This window comes from Dendrobates tinctorius, unplaced genomic scaffold, assembly GCF_039654945.1.
Source record: "Dendrobates tinctorius isolate UK_male_01 unplaced genomic scaffold, ASM3965494v1 ptg000254l, whole genome shotgun sequence".
Lineage (NCBI taxonomy): Eukaryota > Metazoa > Chordata > Amphibia > Anura > Dendrobatidae > Dendrobates > Dendrobates tinctorius.
In genome coordinates this window covers 21164657-21190150 of record NW_027361921.1, presented here as the reverse complement: position 1 = coordinate 21190150, position 25494 = coordinate 21164657, and positions in this window count along the sequence as shown.

Sequence of the window (25494 nt, the reverse complement as noted above, 5' to 3'; positions counted from 1 at the left end):
AATTGGGTATGAACCGGCGATAATAGCCGGCGATCCCCAGAAAGGCTTGCACCTGCTTCTTGTTGACAGGTTGCGGCCAGTCCTGAACCGCCTGAATCTTATCGAGCTGGGGTTTAACAACACCCCTCCCAATTACATACCCCAAATACCCGGCTTCTTCTAGCCCGATGTGACATTTCTTGGGGTTCGCGGTTAGACCTGCCTCCCACAGGTCGTCAATCACAGCTTGTACTTTCTGGAGATGAGTCTCCCAGTCCAAGCTGTAAATGACAATGTCGTCCAAATAGGCCGAAGCGTACTGCCTATGTGGCCTCAGGACTCGATCCATCAGTCTCTGGAAGGTCGCCGCTGCTCCGTGCAGTCCAAACGGCATATACACATACTGAAATAGACCTTCTGGGGTAGCAAATGCCGTCTTTTCTCTGGCAGCCTCCGCCAGAGGGATCTGCCAATACCCCTTTGTTAGGTCTAGGGTCGTAATATACCGGGCTTTTCCTAACCGATCTATTAACTCATCGACCCGGGGCATAGGGTAGGCATCAAATTTTGAGACCGCATTCAGTTTCCTGAAGTCATTGCAGAACCGGATGGTGCCGTCCGGTTTAGGAATTAGCACAATCGGGCTGGACCAAGCACTGTGCGATTCCTCAATGACACCTAACTCTAACATTGCCTTCCCTTCTCGGGAAACGGCTTCACGGCACGCTTCCTGGATTCGGTGGCGTTTTACGTGAACTGTGACACCAGGTTCCGTTACGATGTCATGTTTCATTAGCGTAGTCTGCCCGGGTTTTTCTGAGAAAAACTTTTGGTTGTGAAGTAGAAACTGCCTGACCTCAGTCTTTTGCCGCTCCGAGAGAGTCTCTGCAACCCGTACCTCCGGTATGGTATGCGAGCAGACGGGACGGGCCAGCTCCGCTGACAAGGCAGACCGATCTTTCCAGGGTTTTATCAGATTTACATGATAAATCTGTTCAGGTTTCCGTTTACCTGCCTGGTATACTTTGTAGTTTACTTCACCAACTCTTTCCTTAATCTCAAAGGGCCCCTGCCACTTTGCCAGGAACTTACTGTCCACCGTGGGGACCAGGATCAACACCCTATCTCCGGGTGCAAACGTACGGATCTTGGCGCCCCTATCATAGATTCTTTTTTGGGCTCCTTGAGCCTGTATCATGTGTTCTTTGACAATAGGCATAACAGCCACAATATGGTCCTGCATTTGTGTGACGTGATCTATCACTGTTTTAAACGGAGTGACCTGACCCTCCCAGGTTTCTTTTGCAACGTCTAAAGGTGAGAATGCCGTGGAAGACTGGGGTACTTCCCTGATGGCAAAAAGCAAATACGGCAGTAAATAGTCCCAGTTCTTCCCATCCTTGTCTATCACCTTTCTCAGCATCTGCTTCAGAGTTTTATTGAACCGTTCGACCAACCCGTCTGTTTGAGGGTGATACACGGATGTGCGTAACGGTTCGATTTGTAACAATCGGCAGAGCTCCTTCATTACCCTGGACATAAAGGGGGTCCCCTGGTCAGTGAGTATCTGTTTTGGTATACCTACCCGACTAAACACATGCACCAGTTCCTTGGCAATCGTCTTGGTGGCCGTGTTACGCAAAGGGATGGCCTCCGGGTAACGAGTGGCATAATCCAAGATGACCAGGATATGTTGGTGTCCACGTGCAGACCGTGGAAGGGGCCCAACTAAATCCATCCCAATCCTCTCAAATGGGACTTCAATAATAGGTAGGGGTACCAAAGGGCTACAGAATCGGGGCTTAGGTGCAGAGACTTGGCAGTCAGGACAAGACTCACAATATACACGAATATCGTGATGCATGCCTGGCCAAACAAAACAGTGTAATATCCTTTCGGTGGTTTTCTGGACTCCCAGGTGACCTCCCATCACATGTCCGTGGGCCAGGTCCAGCACCTGCCGCCGGTAGGGTTTTGGCACGACTAATAGTTGCACCGTATCTTCCCCCTTTTTCTCTATCTGATAGAGTAAATCATTCTCCAGAACCATGTAAGGATATGCCAGCCTAGAGCCAGGTTCTACGGGTACCCCATTTATCACTTTTACATTTGTCCTAGCCTGAGAAAGGGTAGGATCCTTTATTTGCTCGCTTTGGAAGTCATCTTTCTGAACTTCTAAATCCGGCAAACGGGGAGGTGGACGGCTGTCGGCCTCCTCCTCTTCCCCGGTCTCCTCCGTATCACCCGCCATGACCGAAAACGGGAACTGCAGGTCATTTCCAGAAGACTCTTCCCCCGAGTCTTCCGGGGAGACCTCTTCCAGGGGTTCGGGACCCACACGCGCCCTGGGAGAAGAACCATGTACACTATTACCCGAAGGCATCAACTGATTCTCCCACAATTGCCAGAAGTGGGGAAAATCCCGGCCCAGAATAACATCATGCAATAACGCCGGGACGAGTCCCACTTTATGTTGCACAGACCCATAAGAAGTAGTAATGCATATGACCGTGGTGAGGTACGAACAGGTGTCTCCATGCACACACGTTACAGAAAATTTGTCTGATGGTCCAGTCGGGGCTGATACCAGACTGGCCTTCACCAGAGTCACCACACTTCCTGAGTCTAACAATGCCACCACATTTTTGCCATCAACAGTTAAATCACACAAGTGTTTTTCCACATCCTTTTGACCGGCATTCACACTCACTACCCGTGCAACCATAGACATGCGGTTTTTAGTGTCTGTGACGTCGCACTGCATGGGTTCAGTAGTGACCGGACAGTTCGCAGCAATATGTCCCATCTCTTGGCAGCGGAAACACCTAACGGGCCCCTTGCTTAGACCATAGTTCGTTACTCTCGGCCTCTCAGTGCGGGCAGTCCCGTTTTCCTCCCACACTGTCTTAGGGATTTTTCCATCTCCCCTACTCCCTGGAACAGTCTTACCGGTTCCATGTGGAGATGATGACGAACGAGGTGGGGTAGCGTCGTATCGGAGTCCTTCCGCCACGGAGTAACGTTCAACGAGATCCACAAGTTGATCTGCCGTCGTAGGATTTCCATGCCTTACCCACTTCCTCAGGGCTGGCGGTAGAGCTCTCAGGTACTTGTCCATGACGACTCTCTGGATTATCTCTGGCGCTGTCAACACCTCAGGTTGTAGCCACTTCTTCGTCACATGGATCAGGTCGAACATCTGTGACCGCGGTGGTTTATCCGGCTGATAAGTCCATTGATGCACTCTCTGTGCACGGACAGCGGTCGTCACTCCCAGCCGGGCCAAGATCTCGGCTTTCAATTTGTCAAAGTCCTGCGCAGCTTCAGGTTCCAAGTCATAATACGCCTTTTGGGCCTCACCGGAAAGAAACGGGGCAATCAGGCCGGCCCATCGTGCCTTCGGCCATTTTTCTCGCACCGCCGTCCGTTCAAACGTGGTCAGGTATGCCTCGACGTCATCTTCGGTCGTCATCTTCTGCCAGTACCGACTCACGTGAATCACTCTCGACTCTGCTTCCAGGTTAACCTCAGGTAAGCTTGCCAGGCGCTGTGCCACCTGCTGGAGAAGCGAACGATCGGTAGCTGTCATGTCCACCAACTCCTTCAGCTGGGCCATCATCACCCGATTAGCTTCTTGCTGGACGGCGGTGGACTGTACCAGCGCTTTCACCACGTCCTCCATGCTCATGCTTGCAACATGATGCCCGCGTTCTCCACCACAATGTGATAAAACACTCTGGGATCAGCTTTGTTGGGGTCAAAGGTCACGTGCGTTCAGCATGAAACTCAGGCGCAGAGCTGGGATTCGGGTGTAACTGACCCTGGGTCAGGTTTATTAAAGGTGAAAGCAATGCAAAAAGGAAATAAAACATAAAACAAATCCTTGCCTGTCCGGCACTAACTAAACAATGGACAACCTAACTACCAACTGGCGGGCTTCTCCCGTCCAGCCAAACCACAGTTGCAGTGGGCACTGCTTCCACTCACGTGTGTCTCTCACACAGACAGGCTCTCTGTGTTCCCAGGCTGAGACACTCACACAACCACCTGGCATCCTTTTATATCCACCTCCCATTATTCATTAGTAAGCAGGTGCGATACTGACCAGACTAGGCCACATAGGAAAGGAATCTGGGCGAGATATACCTGCCCTCATCCACTATTCCCACATGATTCTCACAGCTAATTCTACATAATTGAAAACAAATAAGAATCATGTAGAATGTATTGTGGGAGGTGCAGGAGATATTAAAGGCATAGTGGTTTATTCAAATCACATGGCATAGCATTAATTCCAATTTTTTTTTTCAAGACGTTCAGAGTTAAAAAGATATTGACTATGTTAACTTTTTTATATTTAGTCAGATATGTATGTTTCACAACTTCCATGCTCTTCACCTTCTTTTGTACTTCTCCCACACTTTCTCCTTCATGATCCGCAGCAGTAGCATTTTTTTCATCAACTTTTTCTTCACTTTATTCATCTTTTTCTTCTTCATCTTCTTCCCATTAATTTTTTTTCCATTCTTCATATTCTTCTTATTCAGCTATTATCAATTTTAATATGCTATTTCTTCATCTTCTTCCTATTCTTCTTTTTCTTCATTTTCTTATGGTGACAGGCATTCCTGTAGTACTTATCTATAAAAGTTATAAGATTACACCTTACGTTCTGCCTGTCACAAAAGATTTACAACAGGATTTGTCCGTGTTCAGTTTGGCCTGCAGCAGCAGGCATTTTCCAGGGGCACAACGAGGAGGAACGGACTCACCCCCATTTTCTGCTTAGTCTTCTTCTGCTTATAATTTTGATTTCTTCTATGCTGATTTTTAGTCTTATGCTTAATGTTCTTCTGCTTTCTGTTCTTCTGCTTTTGCTTCTTCTGCTTCTTGTTCTTCTGGCTTTTGTTCTGTATCTTGGTGGTTGTCTTCATGTTCTTTGTCCTCTTGGTCATATTATTTAGGGTCATATTTCTGGTCTTCTTTGGTGTGGTCTTCAGGGTCGTCATCATGGAGATCAATAAGGATTACCAAAGACAATTTCAAAAAGCTTGATCTTGGAAATGTAGCAGAAGGTACAAGAAGGCTGAGAAACGGGTGAGAACCAGCTGACAGTACTGGAACAGGTAGTGGCAACAGAAGGAACAATAGCCAATGGCACTACTGAGGAACAGCTACGGTGCTATACCCCGGTTACTATGCAGGAGGTACCTGTGCTAGAAACCACTACCAAGGACCAGCTGACGTTGCTGGACCTCAGATACCGAGATGGAGGCACCTAGGCCAAAGGCTCTGGCGAGAACCAGCAGACAGTGCTGGAACCTGGATGGGTAGCAGAAGGAACAAGAGCCAATGGCACTACTGAGGACCAATTGACGGTGCTGGACCACGGTTACTTAGCAGAAGGTACCTGTGCTTAAAAGCACTACCAAGGACCAGCTGACGGTGCTGGAACTCGGATACCGAGATGGAGGCACCTAGGCCAAAGGCTCTGGCGAGAACCAGCAGACAGTCCTGGAACCTGGATGGGTAGCAGAAGGAACAAGAGCCAATGGCACTACCGAGGACCAACTGACGGTGATGGACCACGGTTACTAAGAAGAAGGTAAATGTGCTAAAAAGCACTACCAAGGACCAACTGACGGTGCTGGACTTCGGATACTGAGATGGAGGCACCTAGGCCAAAGGCTCTGGCGAGAACCAGCTGACAGTGCTGGCACCCGGATGGGTAGCAGAAGGAACAAGAGCCAATGGCACTACCGAGGACCAACTGACGGTGCTGGACCACGGTTACTAAGCAGAAGGTACCTGTGCTAAAAAGCACTACCAAGGACCAGCTGACGGTGCTGGACCTTGGATACCGAGATGGAGGCACCTAGGCCAAAGGCTCTGGCGAGAACCAGCTGACAGTGCTGGCACCCGGGTGGGTAGCAGAAGGTACCCATCCAAAGCAAAGTAGCCAGGCCGCAAGCCGGCCGCAGTTACCAAAACCCACAGTCCTACAGGGGGTCCATGTCCCATTGGCACTACGGATCCAGCCTTCAGTGCCAGCTGCCGCAGCCCACATAGGTGTCAGCTAAACTGCAGGCACCGTAGAGTCAGCTAACCCAGCCGCAAGATGACAGGACAACAGATTGGAGGCATAGTGACCTTGACACTACCCGGAAACAGCTGGCGTGCTGGAACCAGGCTGGGCAACAGGGAGTTCCCGTGCCAAAGACACTACCGAGAACCAGCTGACGGTGCTGGAACCCAGATGGGTAGCAAAAGCTACAAGAGCCAATGGCACTACCGAGGAGCAGCTGACATTGCTGGACCACGGTTACTAGGCAGGACGTACCTGTGCTAGAAAGCACTACCAAGGACCAGCTGACGGTGCTGGACCTTCGGATACCGAGATGGAGGCACCTAGGCCAAAGGCTCTGGCGAGAACCAGCTGACAGTGCTGGCACCCGGGTGGGTAGCAGAAGGTACCCATCCAAAGCAGAGTAGCCAGTCCGCAAGCCGGCGGCAGTTACCAAAACCCACAGTCCTACACGGGGTCCATGTCCCATTGGCACTACGGATCCAGCCTTCAGTGCCAGTTCCCGCAGCCCACATAGGAGTCACCTAAACTGCAGGCACCGTAGAGTCGGCTAACCCAGCCGCAAGACGACAGGACAACGTATTGGTGGCATAGTGACCTTGACACTACCCGGAAACAGCTGGCGTGCTGGAACCAGGCTGGGCAACAGGGAGTACCCATGCCAAAGACACTGCAGAGCATCAACTGGCGTTGTTGGAACCCAGGGACAATCATGGTGCAGGCCGAGGCCTACTTGGTGGCAGTTTTACATTGTTTGTAGGCTACAACAGACTGTCAACGTGCTCCAATTAGGCATCTGTCTCCACTCTGTTTCCAGGATTTCACGTGACCACCAACACCGCCAGTTTATGCGTGAAGCAGCCGTCTGCCCAATCCACACGTATTCCTGTGTTACTGGGGTTCTGTAATGTCAGCAGATCCCCTGATGTGTGTCTGCCACTGTCTCCTGCTCTGTCCACTTTCCCACCGCTTGCAGTGGGAAGGTGGACAGCGCAGGAGACAGTGGCGGACACACATTGGGGGATCTGCTGATGTAACAGAACACCAGGAACACAGGAACAAGTGTGGAATGCGCGGACGGCAACTGTGAGCAGGAACTGGCGGTGCTGGAGGTCAGGGGAAATACTAGAGACAGAGTGTAGACAGAGGCCAAATCAGAAAATGTTTAAATCTGAAGTAGTTACAATTTGGAGGCAGCAGCAGTTTGCCCTCCATACAGCAGGGGATCAGCTGACGTTACCGAACCCCACTTTCACATGAACGAGTGTTTTTTTCTGTGTGGACAGCACTTCCGAACAACAACTGACGATGTTGGAGCCCAGGGATAGTCATTTTGTAGGCTGAGGCCTACTTGGAGGCAGTTTAAGATAAGACGTTGTTTGAATTTGGAGGCAGCAGGAGAGTTTGCCGTACACACTGCAGGGGATCAGCTGACGTTAGCGAACCCCACTTACACATGAACAAGTGTGTTTTTCTGTGTGGACAGCACTTCCGAGCACCAACTAGCGTTGTTGGAGCCCAGGGACAATCATGGTGCAGGCCGAGGCCTACTTGGTGGCAGTTTTACATTGTTTGTAGGCTACAACAGTCTGTCAACGTGCTCCAATTAGGCATCTGTCTCCACTCTGTTTCCAGGATTTCACGTAACCACTAACACCGCCAGTTTATGCGTACAGCAGCCATCTGCCCAATGCAAACGTGTTCCTGTGTAACTGGGGTTTTGTAATGTCAGCAGATCCCCTGATGTGTGTCTGCCACTGTCTCCTGCTCTGTCCACCTTCCCACCGCTTGCAGTGGGAAGGTGGACAGCGCAGGAGTCAGTGGCGGACACACATTGGCCGATCTGCTCACGTAACAGAACACCAGGAACACAGGAACAAGTGTGGAATGCGCGGACGGCAACTGTGAGCAGGAACTGGCGGTGCTGGAGGTCAGGGGAAATACTAGAGACAGAGTGGAGACAGAGGCCAAATCAGAGAATGTTTAAATCTGAAGTAGTTACAATTTGGAGGCAGCAGCACTTTGCCCTCCACACAGCAGGGGATCAGCTGACGTTACCGACCCCCACTTTCACATGAATGATTGTTTTTTTCTGTGTGGACAGCACTTCTGAGCAACAACTGGTGGTGTCAGAGCCCAGGGAAAATCAGGTAGTAGGCCGAGGGCTACTTGGAGCCAGGTGTAAATCTGAGGTTGTTTGACTGTGGAGGGAGCAGGACACTTTGCCATACACACAGCAGGGGATCAGCTGACGTTACCGAACCCCACTTACACATGAGCGAGTGTTTTGTCTGTGCGGACAGCACTTCTGAGCACCAACTGGCGGTGTCAGAGCCCAGGGAAAATCAGGTAGTAGGCCGAGGCCTACTTGGAGTCAGGTGTAAATCTGAGGTTGTTTGACTGTGGAGGGAGCAGGACACTGCCATACACACAGCAGGGGATCAGCTGACGTTACCGAACCCCACTTACACATGAGCAAGTGTTTTGTCTGTGCGGACAGCACTTCTGAGCACTAACTGGCAGTGTCGGAGCCCAGGGAAAATCAGGTAGTAGGCCGAGGCCTACTTGGTGGCAGTTTTCGATTGTTTGTTTCTAGACTACTACTAACTGTCAACGTACTCCAATTAGGCCTCTGTCTTCACTCTGTTTCGAGTATTTCCTCTGGCTTCCAACCACGCCAGTTGCTGCTCTGAAATGTCGTCTGCACAACCCACACTTGTTCCTGTGTTAGAGGGGTTCTGTAACAGCAGTTTCTCCCTAGAGGTGAGTCAGGCAAGGTCTCCTGCTCTGTCCACTTTTCCACTACAAGTAGTGGGAATGTAGACAAAGCAGGAGACATTGCCGGACTCACCTCTGGAGATGAGCAGATGTTACAGGACCCAGGTAACACAGGAAAAAGTGTGGATTGTGCAGACGGCACTGGAGAGCAGAAACAGGCGGCGTTGTAGGCCGTAGGAAATACTCAAAACAGAGTGGAGACAGAGGGCAAATCAGAGAACATATTAAATCAGAGGTAGCCAGAAGTTGTAGGCAGCAGGAGAGTTTGCCGTACACACAGCAGGGGATCAGCTGACGTTATGGAACCCCACTTACACATGAGCGAGTGTTTTGTCTGTGCGGACAGCACTACTGAGCACCAACTGGTGGTGTCGGAGCCCAGGGAAAATCAGGTAGTAGGCCGAGGCCTACTTGGAGCCAGGTGTAAATCTGAGGTTGTTTGACTGTGGAGGGAGCATGACACTTTGCCATACACACAGCAGGGGATCAGCTGACGTTGCCGAACCCCACTTACACATGAGCGAGTGTTTTGTCTGTGCGGACAGCACTTCTGAGCACCAACTGGCAGTGTCGGAGCCCAGGGAAAATCAGGTAGCAGGACGAGGCCTACTTGGAGCCAGGTGTAAATCTGAGGTTGTATGACTGTGGAGGGAGCAGGACACTTTGCCATACACACAGCAGGGGATCAGCTGACGTTACCGAACCCCACTTACACATGAGCGAGTGTTTTGTCTGTGTGGACAGCACTTCTGAGCAACAACTGGCGTTGCTGTAGCCCAGGAAATAAAGTTCAGGTCATAGAAACATGAACACAACAGGAGACCTGGATCCTGTTGCCAGGCAATTATTTATTCTGGAAGATGACTGGCAAATTCAGGTGAGATCCAGGCCTTGTTCATTTTCAGAAAAGTAAGCCGGTCAACATTATCGGCGGATAGTCGCGTGCGACGGTCTGTTACCACACCACCTGCAGCACTAAAGACACGTTCTGATAATAAAATGGCAGCAGGGCAAGCCAGCACCTCCAATCCATACTGGCTAAGCTCTGGCCATGTATCCAGCTTAGAGACCCAATACTTGAACGGGGAAGAGCCGTCTGGGAGTACACTAACAGGGCAAGACAAGTAGTCTGTCACCATCTGACGGAAACGTTGCCTCCTGCTGACTGGAGCCGTCTGTGATGGTGTAGCCATTTGTGGCGGTCCCAAAAAACTTTTCCACATTTGGGCCATACTGGCCTTGCCTTGTCCTGCGGCACTGCCTGGGCTACCTCTTTGTGCAGAGCTTCCTCCACTGCCTCTACCCACATGGCTGCTTTGAAAAGCACTACCAGCAACACTTGCGGGGGGAATGCAGAACATGATGGCCTGCACAAGTGTTTCTTGGTACTCCCGCATTTTTCGCTCCCGGTTCAACTGTGGTATGATGCTTTGTAAGTTGTCCCGGTAGCGAGGATCTAGGAGGGTGTACACCCAATAATCAGCCGTGTGGAGAATGTTGGCGATGCGGCGGTCATTTAACAAGCACTGCAGCATGAAATCAACCATGTGCTGCAGACTGCCAACTGGACCGGAAACGCTATCCCCAGCTTGAGGCAGCATCTCAGCCTGCTCAGCATCACCCCACCCTCGCTGTACACACTGACTACTAGAGCCTTGTGTACCTCCCTCCTCTGGAGAGATGTGTTCCTCCTCCTCCATTGACTCCTCGTCATCCTCCTCACTAAGTGTCCCCTGCCTGGGCCTTTGTGTGGAGGCACGTTGCGCAGACTTGCCAGAAGCAGATGGCATTTCTGACTCCTCATCCTCGACCTCTTCAAAAACCTCCTCACTTAGTGCTTGTAAGGTTTTTTGAAGCAGACAGATAAGGGGGACAGTCATGCTGACTAGTGCATCATCTGCACTGGCCATCCGCATGGAGTCATCGAAGGCACGCAAAACTTGGCAGATGTCCCTCATAGTGGCCCACTCAGTGGTGGTGAAGTGTGTCCGTCGCACAGTGTGACTTGTTTGTGCCTGATGCAGCTGGTACTCCATTACTGCTGCCTGCTGCTCACACAACCGCTCCAACATATGTAACGTTGAATTCCACCTGGTGGGGAGGTCACATATGATGCGATGTTCTGGCAGGCGGAATCGGCGTTGCAGAGATGCAATGCGCGATCTTGCCATGCTGGAACGCCGCAAGTGAGCACACTCTAGGCGAACCTTGTGCAGCAGTGCATCAAGATCCGGATAGTCCCTCAGAAAGCTCTGCACGACCAAATTGAGCACGTGTGCCAGACATGGTATGTGAGTGAGGCTGCCTAGGCCCAGAGCTGCCACTAGATTTCGGCCATTGTCACTCACTACCAAACCTGGCTGGAGATTCGCTGGCTCAAACCACATATCGCTCTCCTGCTTGATGGCATTCCAGAGCTCCTGTGCTGTGTGGCTCCGATTCCCCAAAGAAATTAATTTAAGGACGGCCTGTTGACGTTTGGCCACACCTGTGCTCATATCTGGCCTAACAGGCTCATGCAGTGCTGATTCCGAGGAACTAGAGTAGGAGGAGGACTCAATATGTACAGACTGCATTCCTGCAATCCTTGGAGTTGGCAGAATACGTACAGAGCCACTCTCCAGATCTGTACCCGGCTCCACAACATTGACCCAATGGGCAGTGAGGGAAAGGTATCGTCCCTGTCTATGGCTACTGGTCCACGCATAGGTGGTCAGGTGGACCTTGCTACTGACGGCGTTTAGTAGCGCATTTTTAATTTTTCCCTCCACATGCTTTTGCAGGGCAGGGACGGCTTGCCTGCTGAAATAAAAGCGGCTGGGCATATTGTATTGTGGAACTGCCAATGACAACAAGTTCTGGAAGGTGTCAGTCTCCACCAGCCTGAATGACAGCATCTCAAGGGCCAGTAGTTTGGCAATGCCGGCATTCAGAGCCAGTGCTCGGGGATGGTTTGCCGAGTATGGCCGCTTTTTCTCCCATGCCTGTGCTACCGATTGCTGGTGAGTGGCCTGGGAGTGTGCTGATGACTGAGAACGTGGTTCAGTGGGTGGAATTTCACTGGTTCTCTGGACAACAGTGGCAGAGGTTCTTCCATGGCGTTCCAGTGAGGAAGCCGAACCAGCTGTGTGTGAGCTGGAGGAAGAGGCCCCAACACAAGCTGAAGAGGTGGTAGGTGCTGCTGAAGGTTGGCCTGCATCTTCAGTGTGTCTGTGTAACTCCACCTCGTGCTTGGTACGCACATGTTTCCACATATTTGTGGTATTGAGGTTGCTCACATTTTTCCCTCGTTTAACTTTCTGATAATACAGCTTGCATTTGACAAAGCAGATGTCATCTGCAACTGTGTCAAAAAAAGACCACACACTGCAAGTCCTGGCGGCGCCCGTTTTCTGTTTTGGAAGAGGATTGCTCCTCACGGGTGCCAAAGTGGAGGCTACAGGCAATCAAGTCTGCCCCCGCCCTATCCCTCCTCTTTTGGCTGTTCGGGGAATCTCTTCCTCAGAGCTGCTCCCACCACCTTCCTGTGGCTGATGCCACGATGGGTCAAGGACCTCATCATCTCCACTCCCCTCTTCAAGCACCGGCTGGTCCTGGGTTGTCTCGCCAGCACCGTATGCACCAGAAATTGGCAACTGAGTCTCATCATCATCAGATGAGCACTGAGGTGTGCTGACAATAGGCACTGGCCCACCCGCCTCTTCAGATTCAGAGGGACAAAGCAGTTGGGCATCACTACATACTCCCTCTTCCTCACGCTCTAGAATGCTGCTTGGCTGGCCACCTCTTTCCAAGCCAACAGATTCTGAGAACAGAAGTAAAGATTGAAATGGCTCCTGTCCCTTCAGCCAGCCAGACTAGGGTGATACTAGTCTGGCTGGCTGAAGGGCACAAGCCAGCAAAAAGGCTCCTCTATCTAATCCTATATAGTGTTTGCAACCAACCAATGACAATGGATGCGGTTGGAAGCACACTAATATAGGAGCAAAAATCTGGCTAAATTTTCTGCAAAAAAAGGACTATGTATGAGGCAGTGACGCATGCTGAGCGGACTACAACGAGCGGTGGCTGTAGAACACACTGCAACGTGAGCTGCACTCACACACAGAGAGACCTATCAGACAGCCAAAAACAGTGCAGGGAAATGGGCTATAGCACTGAAAGGCTGCTGAAAGGCTCCACTGTCCACTCCTTTAGTGTTTGCAACCAACGTATATGGATACGTATGGAAGCACACTATACAGGAGAAAAAAAAAAGAGCAATAAAAGAAAAATGTGTATGAGGCAGAGACACACGCTGGGCGGCCTACAAGCAGACGTGCCTGCAGGACACACTACACAGCGTGGGTCTGCACTCACATAGCCCTTACAGACAGCTATTAAAACAGTGCTGCTGGGCTACAAAAATGCTATAGTGGTGGATTATGTAGCCTGGGTAGAGCAATAGATATGTTTGATGATCGCTATTTCTAACTGTCCCTCACAGTCTTCAACAGCAGCCTGTCCCTAACTGAATTCACAGCAGAGTGACCAGAAATGGCGGCTGCTGCGGTTTTTATTGTGCATCATGGCATCATTCCAGCAGCCAATCACAGCCATGCCAGTAGTTAACATACCTACATGCCTAACAGGATGTGCCCACACTTCTGAGGATCCCCATTGGCTGAATCAAATCGAGCAGGCTCCTAGCATTATGGGAACTTCTGATTCCGGTATTCGATATGAAAAAAGTATCGGAACTAAGTATCGGAATTCCGATACAGCTAATATCGGCCGATACCCGATACTTGAGGTATCGGAATGCTCAACACTACTTGTGATACATTACCCATTTACTGCTTTTTAGATTCTGGTCTAATCCAAACTGACCAAGTGAGTTATTTTCTGACTGTGGAAAGAAATACTGAGATTGACAACAATGACACCTACACTGTGTACAGCTGTACTTTTCAGATCCATTACCGTTTTACGGCTTTTTAGATTGTGTTGTAATCCAATACTGAACCTGAGAGTGTCTGTGTGTGCCTCCTCAAATATCTACGGAGATTTAGAATCTTTAAACTATACTATATATACTGGCTATCTGATGATACTGTACACTTTGTCTAATTTTTATATTCTTGTCTACTCCATACTGAGCCTGTGAGCGTCTCTGTGAGACTGATGGAATATATAGGGAGATTGACAATTATCCTTTGACTGAATAGAGCTGTACGCTGCTGATACAGTGCCATATATCTGATGTTATTTTGGGTCTATTTTCTGCAAAATTTTGAAGTTTGGTGTAAGAGGCCGCGGGCGTGGGGGGGCCAGCTGGTGCTGATGGTGGTGGTGCATCTGCTGGTAGTGGTAAAAGGACAATAGCTAGTGATGGGCGAGTCCTAAATTACTCGGAATCGCTTGACTCTAGCGAGTCCGAGCCCGGGACTCGCTACTCGTTGCGAGTCTAGCGAGTCCAATGTTAATGAATGGGGAAGCGAGTCTTAGCGAGTAATGTGCGATTTACAAATCGCAGATGTGTCTCGGAAAGCGCTTGCATTGGCGATTTGTAAACCCCACTCGCAACAGTTTGTTGCTGCTGTGTCCGAGTCCAAACTCGCATTTGTTTGTCTTATTTAGCGCGGATGAGGCGAGGGAAGCGATTTTCTCTAGCACACACCATGCTTTGAGCAAACAGGAAATAATCCGAGTCGAGTTGACATACGCACACACACACACAGAGCAATACAGAGCAATCATGGCCCGTGTCACTGTCAACACGCTGCAGTTGATTGATCTGGTGGAGGCTCGGCCCCTGCTTTGGCTCCCCACTGACCCTGCCTATGGGCATAACATCCAGCGGACTACAGCCTGGAGGGAGATCGCTCAAGTGATGTTCCCTGCACTGCTACGGCCACGACCTCGTCCCTTTGCAACCTCTTTTTTGGGAAATTGTGGTTTTTGTGACATTGTTGACAAATGCACAGTCACCGAGATGGAGTTAGGTGGTGCTGTAGGCGTCACTTGCTGGCGGGGTAAGTGTGTGTGCTGATACCTAGCAGTGAAGCTGCACACTAGTCCCTGCACTGTGCACTGCACTGTAAGGCTTGATCCTCCCTGCCTGCCTGCCTACAGTCTACACAGTACTCCTCTGTCCTCCTGGTAGCTCTCAGAAGAGCTGTTTGGGTTTAATATAAGGAATCTTGAAGTTTCCCTACACTAACTGACAATCCCTATGATCTGCTCAAGCATCTACCTCACCCTGCTCTATCTCAGATCTCTCAGGAATGTAGAGGAAATGGCGGTGGAAAAGGCTTATATACAGCCTCGCCTCTCATACATGACATAGGCATCACGATGGACAGAAGCCAATCATAGTCCTGCCACAACCAACATTACTGAATATGATTGGCTAACATGCTTGTCCATCTAAAAAAGTTTTCTGACCTAACACGCTAGGCTGTCTCGGAAGCTTTGTAGGAACATAACAGATTCTATATTTGCGAGTCCCGAATCCAGTATACAGGACTCGGGATTCGTAGACTCGCTCAGACTCGCTCACAATCGCTGTGTGTTGACATAGGCTGTCTTGGAAACTTGTAGGAACATAACAGATTCTGTATAAGCGAGTCCCGAATCCAGTATACAGGACTCAGAATCGTAGACTCGCTCAGACTCGCTCAGACTCGCTGTTGTCAGCGATGTGATATAGCGAGTCTAGCGAGTGAGAAAAAAAAACTCTGTCAAAACTAGGATTGCCATTGACTTGCATTGGACTCGTTACTGTGCGAGTAATCACTGGGAGACTCGCCGAGTAACGAGTCCAGCGAGTCCCTTACTATTCGCCGAGTAACGAGTCCTAGCGAGTAGACTCGCCCATCCCTAACAATAGCAACTAAGGCAAGAGGTGTTGAGCCGGCATCATGGTCTGGCTCCAGAACGCCTGGAAGGCTACATTTTCTGGGAGTAGGTTAACCGCTTTTAAAGCCGGAGCATGAGGAACTGGTTTTGGCTTACTTTGCCGAAACAGACACCAGCAAATATGCCCACCTCTTCTGAAGTTTCAAAAAATGCAAGCACTGAGTCGTCAAGTGCTGGCTCCTGATCAGGAAGAACCCCTTTCCTTGTGTCCTTCACCCCCACCAAAAGTGAATGATGCAGCTGGCCACACTTCACATTAGTCCATGTAGCTTTTTCTATCATACCATGCCTGGGTTATCAAGTCAAATTGTGAATTCCCAAATCCAAGATTAATCTGACATGGAGTGTGGGTGGCCAGCCAGGGCAGTGGGGTTAATCGGTACCGGGCCGATGTCTCACAGGGATGTGTCACGTGGTGGTGACCCGTTCCGTGGCCCTGGACGTCCATGCAAAGGGGTGAATTACGTTTATAGGTGAATGATACGTGACACCACCAGTGGTTTCTGATTAGATTAACCAGCGCCGCAGTGTCGCTTCTCTGGGACAGATGTTGTGGTGCAGCTAAGATGTAGAAGCCCTGCACAGGTAGGGCCGTAGTCGCAGGGCAGATGAAAGAGTTGGTAGATGGTGTGCAGTGCAGGATTTAGCAGAGCCGTGTGCCAGGCGCAGGAGAAAGATGACAGACACAGTCGTGCAGTTCCTTTACCTGTACTTGGTAAGTGCAATCCAGGACCCAGAGTACAGATGGAGAAGGAGTTGGTCAGCCTGGAAGCCAATTTCGAATTCTCTCTCTGCAGATAGGTAGTGTGGCCTCCGTTCCAGCGCTTATCTGAGGTACTCGCAGTGCTGAGTTCAATGAAGTTCCACCTGTTGACTCTCTTTTGGAACTTTATCGTATGGCATGCAGCCATAGCCTTTTCCTTCTGGCTCCCACACGTCATTGCTGGGGCCTCCGAGCCTTAGTTGGGTACAGAGCATTTACAGATGCTACTTCCTCCGTTTTCTGCTGCAGGAACGCCAGTGTCCCTACAAACTCGAAGACCGGAATCCTGACCATGCGCTCCAGCTAGGAGTGAACCTTAACTCTTCTCATCCTCCAGCTCCCCTTCTCACGTCCACACACTTCCCCTTCCCTGCACAGAGTGCCCTAACTTACCTCCTCCCGACCACAGAGAGCAGCTCCTCAGCAGTCAGGTTCAGAGGTCTCCCTGCTGGCCTGGAGTGGGAAATGTGTTGTGTGTTGGTTGAACTGCTAGAGAGATCCTTCATTGCTCCCAAGCATGACATCACACTCCCTAGGAGGAAGGTAATGCCACTGTGGCGTCCGTACTCCTGGGGATGCCACAAGTGCACTGATGCCCAGCCACTGCTAGCTGATTCTGCTGGTACATTGACCCAGACCACTACATTCCCCTCACACTCTACACAGCCAGAATCAGACCCTGAGGAAACTCAGGTTCCCCTTCCCGCATACTATACCACCTTACAAGGTGACAAAGAGGAAGGTGCAGATGAAAGTGCAGGTTCCTTGAGCAGGTGGGGGGGCATACTCATGGGTAACGGCACTGTAACAGTGCCCCTCATAGTACGCAAAAGTGTCTCTGCCTCTGTACTATGAGGGGCCCTGTGCCAGTGCCGTCGCCAACGAGTGGGCCCCCCCCTGCTCTCTCCACATCACAGCACTTGCAAAGTTGAAATACTTACCTCTCCCTGCTCCACCGCCATGACTAGAGTTGAGCGACTTTTGGTTTTTTAGGGTCGCGTTTCGTTTCGTGAAACCCGACTTTTCCAAAAGTCGGGTCGAGCAAGATCGTCCGATTATAGGGAAAAGTCGGGGTCGTCCCGAAACACGAAACCCAATGTAAGTCAATGGGGAATAAAAGTCGGCAGTGAGAGGAGGACAGGAAACACACCTACAGTGCCCATTTGAATGCCAAAAGCATCAATTCTTCTTTCTTAAGCTTGTCAACCTTAATTAACTTCATAATACAAGTTACGCACTGAAAAATGGGGGTTATTTGGCTACAAACTGTGGGGGGGAGGGCTGGCTCCAGGTTTTCATGTGCCCTGGGCGAAAGAGCACCCCTTTAACACATACCACAACTCATCATACTCCGATACGGCAGAGAAATAGCGGTATAGTACAATGAAAAATACCTCACTTTTTACATCTCATGACGAGGCCCATCTATTTCTCCATACAGAATCATTGGTCCCATATAATGTTTGAAACAGTATATGATGAACTCCACATAATGCTACAGTATATGTTGGTCCCCATGGATGAAGCTCCACTGTCTTATGGGCCCAAATAATGCTCCAAACATAATGGGCCCCATTTCTAATGCTCTAGTGTATAATGGGCCCTGTAAATGCTGCTCCAGTGTCTGATGTCCACCTTTGGAATGTTCCAGTGTATGGTGGGCCCCATCTATCATTCTCCAGAGTATAGTGCTCCCCAAAAATTGCTGTCCCAACATTGAAAACAATCAAATAAGTCTCCTCGCTAGGGAATCCCTGTAATTGTCTGGACAGGTGCTGTAGCTTGCTTAACAGCTCACCAGCCGTTCTCACGCCCAGTATGGATTGCACGTGATTGCACAAAGGTTAGAAAGGGTACCGTATCCCCGGATAACATGTATGGATAGCGTACACATTCAAAATATATGTCTATACAGCATGAGGCAGGCTCAGACGGTGTTAGGCCCAGTATGGATTGCACGTGATTGCACAAAGGTTAGAAAGGGTACCGTATCCCTGGATAACATGTATGGATAGCGTACACATTCAAAATATATGTCTATACAGCATGAGGCAGGCTCAGACGGTGTAAGGCCCAGTATGGATTGCACGTGATTGCACAAAGGTTAGAAAGGGTACCGTATCCCCGGATAACATGTATGGATAGCGTACACATTCAAAATATATGTCTATACAGCATGAGGCAGGCTCAGACGGTGTTAGGCCCAGTATGGATTGCACGTGATTGCACAAAGGTTAGAAAGGGTACCGTATCCCCGGATAACATGTATGGATAGCGTACACATTCAAAATATATGTCTATACAGCATGAGGAAGGCTCAGACGGTGTTAGGCCCAGTATGGATTGCATGTGATTGCACAAAGGTTAGAAAGGGTACCGTATCCCCGGATAACATGTATGGATAGCGTACACATTCAAAATGTATGTCTCAGGAGGCAGGCTCAGACGGTGTTAGGCCCAGTATGGATTGCACGTGATTGCACAAAGGTGAGAAAGGGTACCGTATCCCCGGATAACATGTATGGATAGCGTACACATTCAAAATATATGTCTATACAGGATGAGGCAGGCTCAGACGGTGTTAGGCCCAGTATGGATTGCACGTGATTGCACAAAGGTTAGAAAGGGTACCGTATCCATGGATAACATGTATGGATAGCGTACACATTCAAAATATATGTCTCAGGAGGCAGGCTCAGACGGTGTTAGGCCCAGTATGGATTGCACGTGATTGCACAAAGGTTAGAAAGGGTACCGTATCCCCGGATAACATGTATGGATAGCGTACACATTCAAAATATATGTCTATACAGCATGAGGCAGGCTCAGACGGTGTTAGGCCCAGTATGGATTGCACGTGATTGCACAAAGGTTAGAAAGGGTACCGTATCCCCGGATAACATGTATGGATAGCGTACACATTCAAAATATATGTCTATACAGCATGAGGCAGGCTCAGGCGGTGTTAGGCCCAGTATGGATTGCACGTGATTGCACAAAGGTTAGAAAGGGTACCGTATCCCCGGATAACATGTATGGATAGCGTACACATTCAAAATATATGTCTATACAGCATGAGGCAGGCTCAGACGGTGTTAGGCCCAGTATGGATTGCACGTAATTGCACAAAGGTTAGAAAGGGTACCGTATCCCTGGATAACATGTATGGATAGCGTACAAATTCAAAATATATGTCTCAGGAGGCAGGCTCAGACAGTGTTAGGTCCAGTATGGATTGCACGTGATTGCACAAAGGTTAGAAAGGGTACCGTATCCCCGGATAACATGTATGGATGGCGTACACATTCAAAAGATATGTCTATACAGCATGAGGCAGGCTCAGACGGTGTTAGGCCCAGTATGGATTGCACGTGATTGCACAAAGGTTAGAAAGGGTACCGTATCCCTGGATAACATGTATGGATAGCGTACACATTCAAAATATATGTCTCAGGAGGCAGGCTCAGACGGTGTTAGGCCCAGTATGGATTGCACGTGATTGCACAAAGGTTAGAAAGGGTACCGTATCCCCGGATAACATGTATGGATAGCGTACACATTCAAAATATATGTCTATACAGCATGAGGCAGGCTCAGACGGTGTTAGGCCCAGTATGGATTGCACGTGATTGCACAAAGGTTAGAAAGGGTACCGTATCCCCGGATAACATGTATGGATAGCGTACACATTCAAAATATATGTCTATACAGCATGAGGCAGGCTCAGACGGTGTTAGGCCCAGTATGGATTGCACGTGATTGCACAAAGGTTAGAAAGGGTACCGTATCCCTGGATAACATGTATGGATAGCGTACACATTCAAAATATATGTCTATACAGCATGAGGTAGGCTCAGACGGTGTTAGGCCCAGTATGGATTGCACGTGATTGCACAAAGGTTAGAAAGGGTACCGTATCCCTGGATAACATGTATGGATAGCGTACACATTCAAAATATATGTCTATACAGCATGAGGTAGGCTCAGACGGTGTTAGGCCCAGTATGGATTGCACGTGATTGCACAAAGGTTAGAAAGGGTACCGTATCCCTGGATAACATGTATGAATAGCGTACACATTCAAAATATATGTCTCAGGAGGCAGACTCAGACGGTGTCAGGCACAGTATGGATTTGACGGCCCAGATTACACAGCGGAGGAGCAGGGAGAGGTAAAGATTGCAAATGCTGGGGCCCTGCCCAAGCAAGGGGGGCCCACTCGTGGGCATCGGTACTGGCACTGGGCCCCTCATAGTACAGCGGTGTGTCTGACGGCGGGTGTGCACCACCACCGTCAGAGACACTTGATTGCACTATGAGGGACCCTGTGCCAGTGCCCGTGCCCAAGAGTCGGCCTACCCACCTGTCCAGGGCAACGGCACTCGCACGGTGTCGTGCGGTAGGTGGTGACCCCGGCCATGGGGGGGGGAGGCAGCACAGTTAGGGAGTTTTAGAAAGTGGCATATGTTGATGTTGGACATTCAGCTGATGCAAAAGGCGAAATAGGTGAAGTACCAGGAAGAGGTGGACCAAAGCAAGCCATTTTTCTGTCACCCTATGTGTCATCAGGGGAAGGTGGGACAAAATCCTTGGAAACCCTTGCGTGGTTCATTTTAATGAAGGTTAGATCACCCACATTTTGGGTTGACAGACGGGTCCTTTTTTCTGTCAGGATTGATCCAGCTGCACTGAAGACTCTTTCCGATAGCACACTTGCAGCTGGGCAAGCGAGCTCCTGTAAGGCATATTGGGCCAATTCAGGCCAGGTGTCCAGTTTAGCGGCCCAATAGTCAAAGGGGAATAACCAGTGTGGGAGAACATCGATATGGGAGGAAAAGTAGTTTGTTACCATAGTTGACAACTGCTGTCTCCTGTCACTTTCCATCGATGCAGTATTACCAGTTGTGTGAGCGGTATTTGAAAAATCAGTCCACAACATTGTCATGAAACCCCTGTCTCCAACGCCACTTCTGCTGTGTGCACCACGAACACCTCTGCCAAGCTGCCCCCGGCCCGTACGGCTCGTGTGAGAACCATCACCGCTGCTGTGTGCTGGGAATGCCTCAAGCAACCGATTTACCAGAGTTGCTTGTTTATTAGCCAATATTAGGTCAAGGTTCTCCTGTGGCATGATGTTTTGTAATTTGCCTTTATAGCATGGATCCAGGATGCTGGCCAACCAGTAGTCGTCATCGTTCATCATTTTGGCAATGCGGGGGTCCCTTTTTAGGATCCGCAAGGCATAATCTGACATGTGGGCCGATGTTCCCAGTGTCAATGATGCACTGCGAGTGCTGGGTGGAGGAGCACTTTCTGGCAAATCCACATCCCTCCAGTCACGCACAAACCCTGTACCAGACCTTGCCACGCCAACATTTTCACTTGCCCCACGAGATGCATCCTCCTCCCCTAAGTAATCATCCCATCATCCTCCTCCTCCTCCTCTTCTTCCTCCACCTCGTCCAGGAGAGGTCCCTGAGCAGACAATGGCTGAATGTCATCAAGGATTCCCTCCTCCTCTTCCTCCTCATCAACATTGGCTGCAGACGCCTGCTCCTTAAGGTGCGTCAAAGTTTGCATGAGCAGACGCATAAGTGGGATGCTCATGCTTAGGATGGCGTCGTCTGCGCTTACCAGCCGTGTGCATTCCTCAAAACACTGAAGGACTTTACAAAGGTCTTTCAGCTTCGACCACTGCACACCTGTCAACTCCATGTCTGCTCTCAAAGTGCCTGGCCGTGTATCCTCCCACAAATGCATTATGGCCTGCCTCTGCTCGCACAGCCGCTCCACCATGTGCAGGGTGGAGTTCCACCTTGTTGCAATGTCGATAATGAGGCGGTGGTTGGGAAGATGGAGCAATCGCTGCAGCTTCTGCATACGAACGGAGTGTACAGGCGACCGGCGGATGTGCGCGCACAGTCTTCGCACCTTCTGGAGCAGGGCTGTTAACTCCGGATAATTTTTGAGGAAGCACTGCACCACCAGGTTCAAGGTGTGAGCCAAGCAAGGTATGTGGCTGAGTTTTGAAAGGGCTATGGCTGCCACAAAATTACGGCCGTTATCACTAACTACCTTGCCTGCCTCAAGATGTACACTGCCCAGCCATGACTCAGTTTGTCGCTTCAAGTACTCAGCCAGCACCTCGGCGGTGTGTCTGTCGCCCAAACACATCATCTGCAACACAGCCTGCTGACGCTTTCCACTAGCTGCTCGATAGGGGGACACATCGTGTGCAACAGTGGCAGCTGCAGATGGAGTGCTCGTACGACTGCGCTCTGTGGACGAGCTTTCGCTTCTGGAGGAGGTGGAGGAGGAGGAGGGTCGAACGCCTACAGCCAACTGTTTCCTATACCGTGGGTTAGGCAGCACTGTCCCACCACCGCCGTCCCCTCTGGACCCTGCATCCACCACATTAACCCAGTGCGCAGTGATGGACACGTAACGGCCCTGGCCATGCCGACTGGACCATGCATCAGTTGTGAGGTGCACCTTTCCGCTCACTGACTGCTTGAGTGCATGGACAATGCGGTCTTTCACATGATGGTGGAGGGCTGGGATGGCTTTGCGAGAGAAGAAGTGGCGACTGGGTAGGTCATAGCGTGGTACTGCATAGGCCATGAGTTCGCGGAAAGCTGTGCTTTCCACCAACCGAAAGGGCATCATCTCAAACGAGATTAGTTTGGCAATGTGGGCGTTCAAACCCAGTGTACGCGGATGAGAGACTGAGTACTTTCTTGACCTACTCATAGTGTCTGGGAGGGTGAGCTGGACTTGAGAGCTGCATATGGTGGAAGTAGCGGTGGACAGGGCGGACTGAGAGAGGGTTGATGATGGTGATGGAGTTGGTGTTCTTTCTGATGGCCTAGAATCAGTCTTTCGTTGATATAACAGTGGGATTCCCTGACTGCTGTGGTCTTGCAACGACACCTCAACATTTGCTGCTGTGCTAACCGGTGGGCTTACAGTGGGGGAAACAATGTAGCGTTGCTGACTACCTTCGTTGTGATCAGTTGCACATGTGGCACTTGAGGTTTGGTGTTGTGTCCACGCTTGCAAGTGCATGCTGGTTAAATGTCTAAGCATGCAACTGGTATTCAAATTTTTCAGATTTTTCCCTCGGCTAAAGGTCTTTGCGCACTTCTTACAGATAACCTTGGCCTGATCATGAGGATTTTGTTCAAAAAAGTGCCACACTGCACTCTTCCTACTTTGGCAGACATTTTGCAGCCTAGCACGCTGTGATCTTTTGACCCTCTGGACAAGCTGTCCAGCAACTCTTTTGATGTTTGGAACCTGTCTTTGGAATGTTCCGGGCCTGCCAGATAACAGCTGTTGCGATGTCGATGTCTGCTGTGGATGCTCCTCATCTGAGCTATTGGAAGCAGCACCCTCTTCCCCCAATGGATGCCAATCTGGGTCAACAACTGGGTCATCCATCACCTCCTCTTCTATGTCATGTGCACCTTCCTCTGTGTCACCGTGTATGGTGGTATAGTGTGCGGGAAGGGGCACCTGAGTCTCATCAGGGTCAGAATCTGGCTCTGTACACTGCGAGGACAATGTAGTGCTCTGAGTGAATGTACCAGCAGAATCATCCATCAGCGGCTGTGCATCAGTGCACTCCATGTCAGATTCATCTTGGCCTGGGTAATTCACCATTTGACTTGATAATCCAGGCATGGTATGTGAAAACAGCTCCATGGAGTAATCAGTAGTATGGCCTGCGGCATCCTTCAATCTTGGTTGGGGTGAAGGACACAAGGAAAGGTGTGGTTCATGAACATGAGCCTCCAATGACGACTCAGTGCTTTTACTTTTTACAACTGAAGAAGAGGAGGCGATAGAGCTGGAGGCTGAGTCAGCAATGTAAGACAAAACTTTTTCCTGATGCTCTGGCTTTAAAAGCGGTTTGCCAACTCCTAGAAAACTAAGCATTCGAGGCCTTATGTAGCCAGACGATGACGCAGGGTCAGCACCTCCTGCATTCGGTCCTATTTTGCTCTTGCCACTACCATCAGATCCACCACCAACACCATCATTACCAGCTGCCAACCCCCGCCCAATTCCACGGCCTCTTCCACCAGCCTTCCTCATTTTTGGTAGAAATGTAGACAAAATCCAACAAACTATATAGTAATGTAAAACAAGGTACAAGGTGTCTATAGGGCAGGGGAGATTTTGAATTTCTGCACACACTTGTGGACAGTGGACACTTTTGGATTGTGTGAGGCCCACTGATATCTGAGCGCTATGTGACAGGCTCGATGGCACTGCTGTGACAAAAGTGACTAGAGGATAAGGGAGATTTTGAATATCTGCACACACTTTTGGACACTGGACACTTTTGGATTGTGTGAGGCCCACTGATATCTGAGCGCTATGTGACAGACTCAATGGCACAGCTGTGACAAAAATGACTAGAGGATAAGGGAGATTTTGAATTTCTGCACACACTTTTGGACACTGGACACTTTTGGACTGTGTGAGGCCCACTGATATCTGAGCGCTATGTGACAGGCTCGATGGCACAGCTGTGACAAAAGTGACTAGAGGATAAGGGAGATTTTGAATATCTGCACACACTTTTGGACACTGGACACTTTTGGATTGTGTGAGGCCCACTGATATCTGAGCGCTATGTGACAGGCTCGATGGCACTGCTGTGACAAAAGTGACTAGAGGATAAGGGAGATTTTGAATATCTGCACACACTTTTGGACACTGGACACTTTTGGATTGTGTGAGGCCCACTGATATCTGAGCGCTATGTGACAGGCTCGATGGCACAGCTGTGACAAAAGTGACTAGATGATAAGGGAGATTTTGAATTTCTGCACACACTGGTGGACAGTGGACACTTTTGGATTGTGTGAGGCCCACTGATATCTGAGCGCTATGTGACAGGCTCGATGGCACTGCTGTGACAAAAGTGACTAGAGGATAAGGGAGATTTTGAATATCTGCACACACTTTTGGACAGTGGACA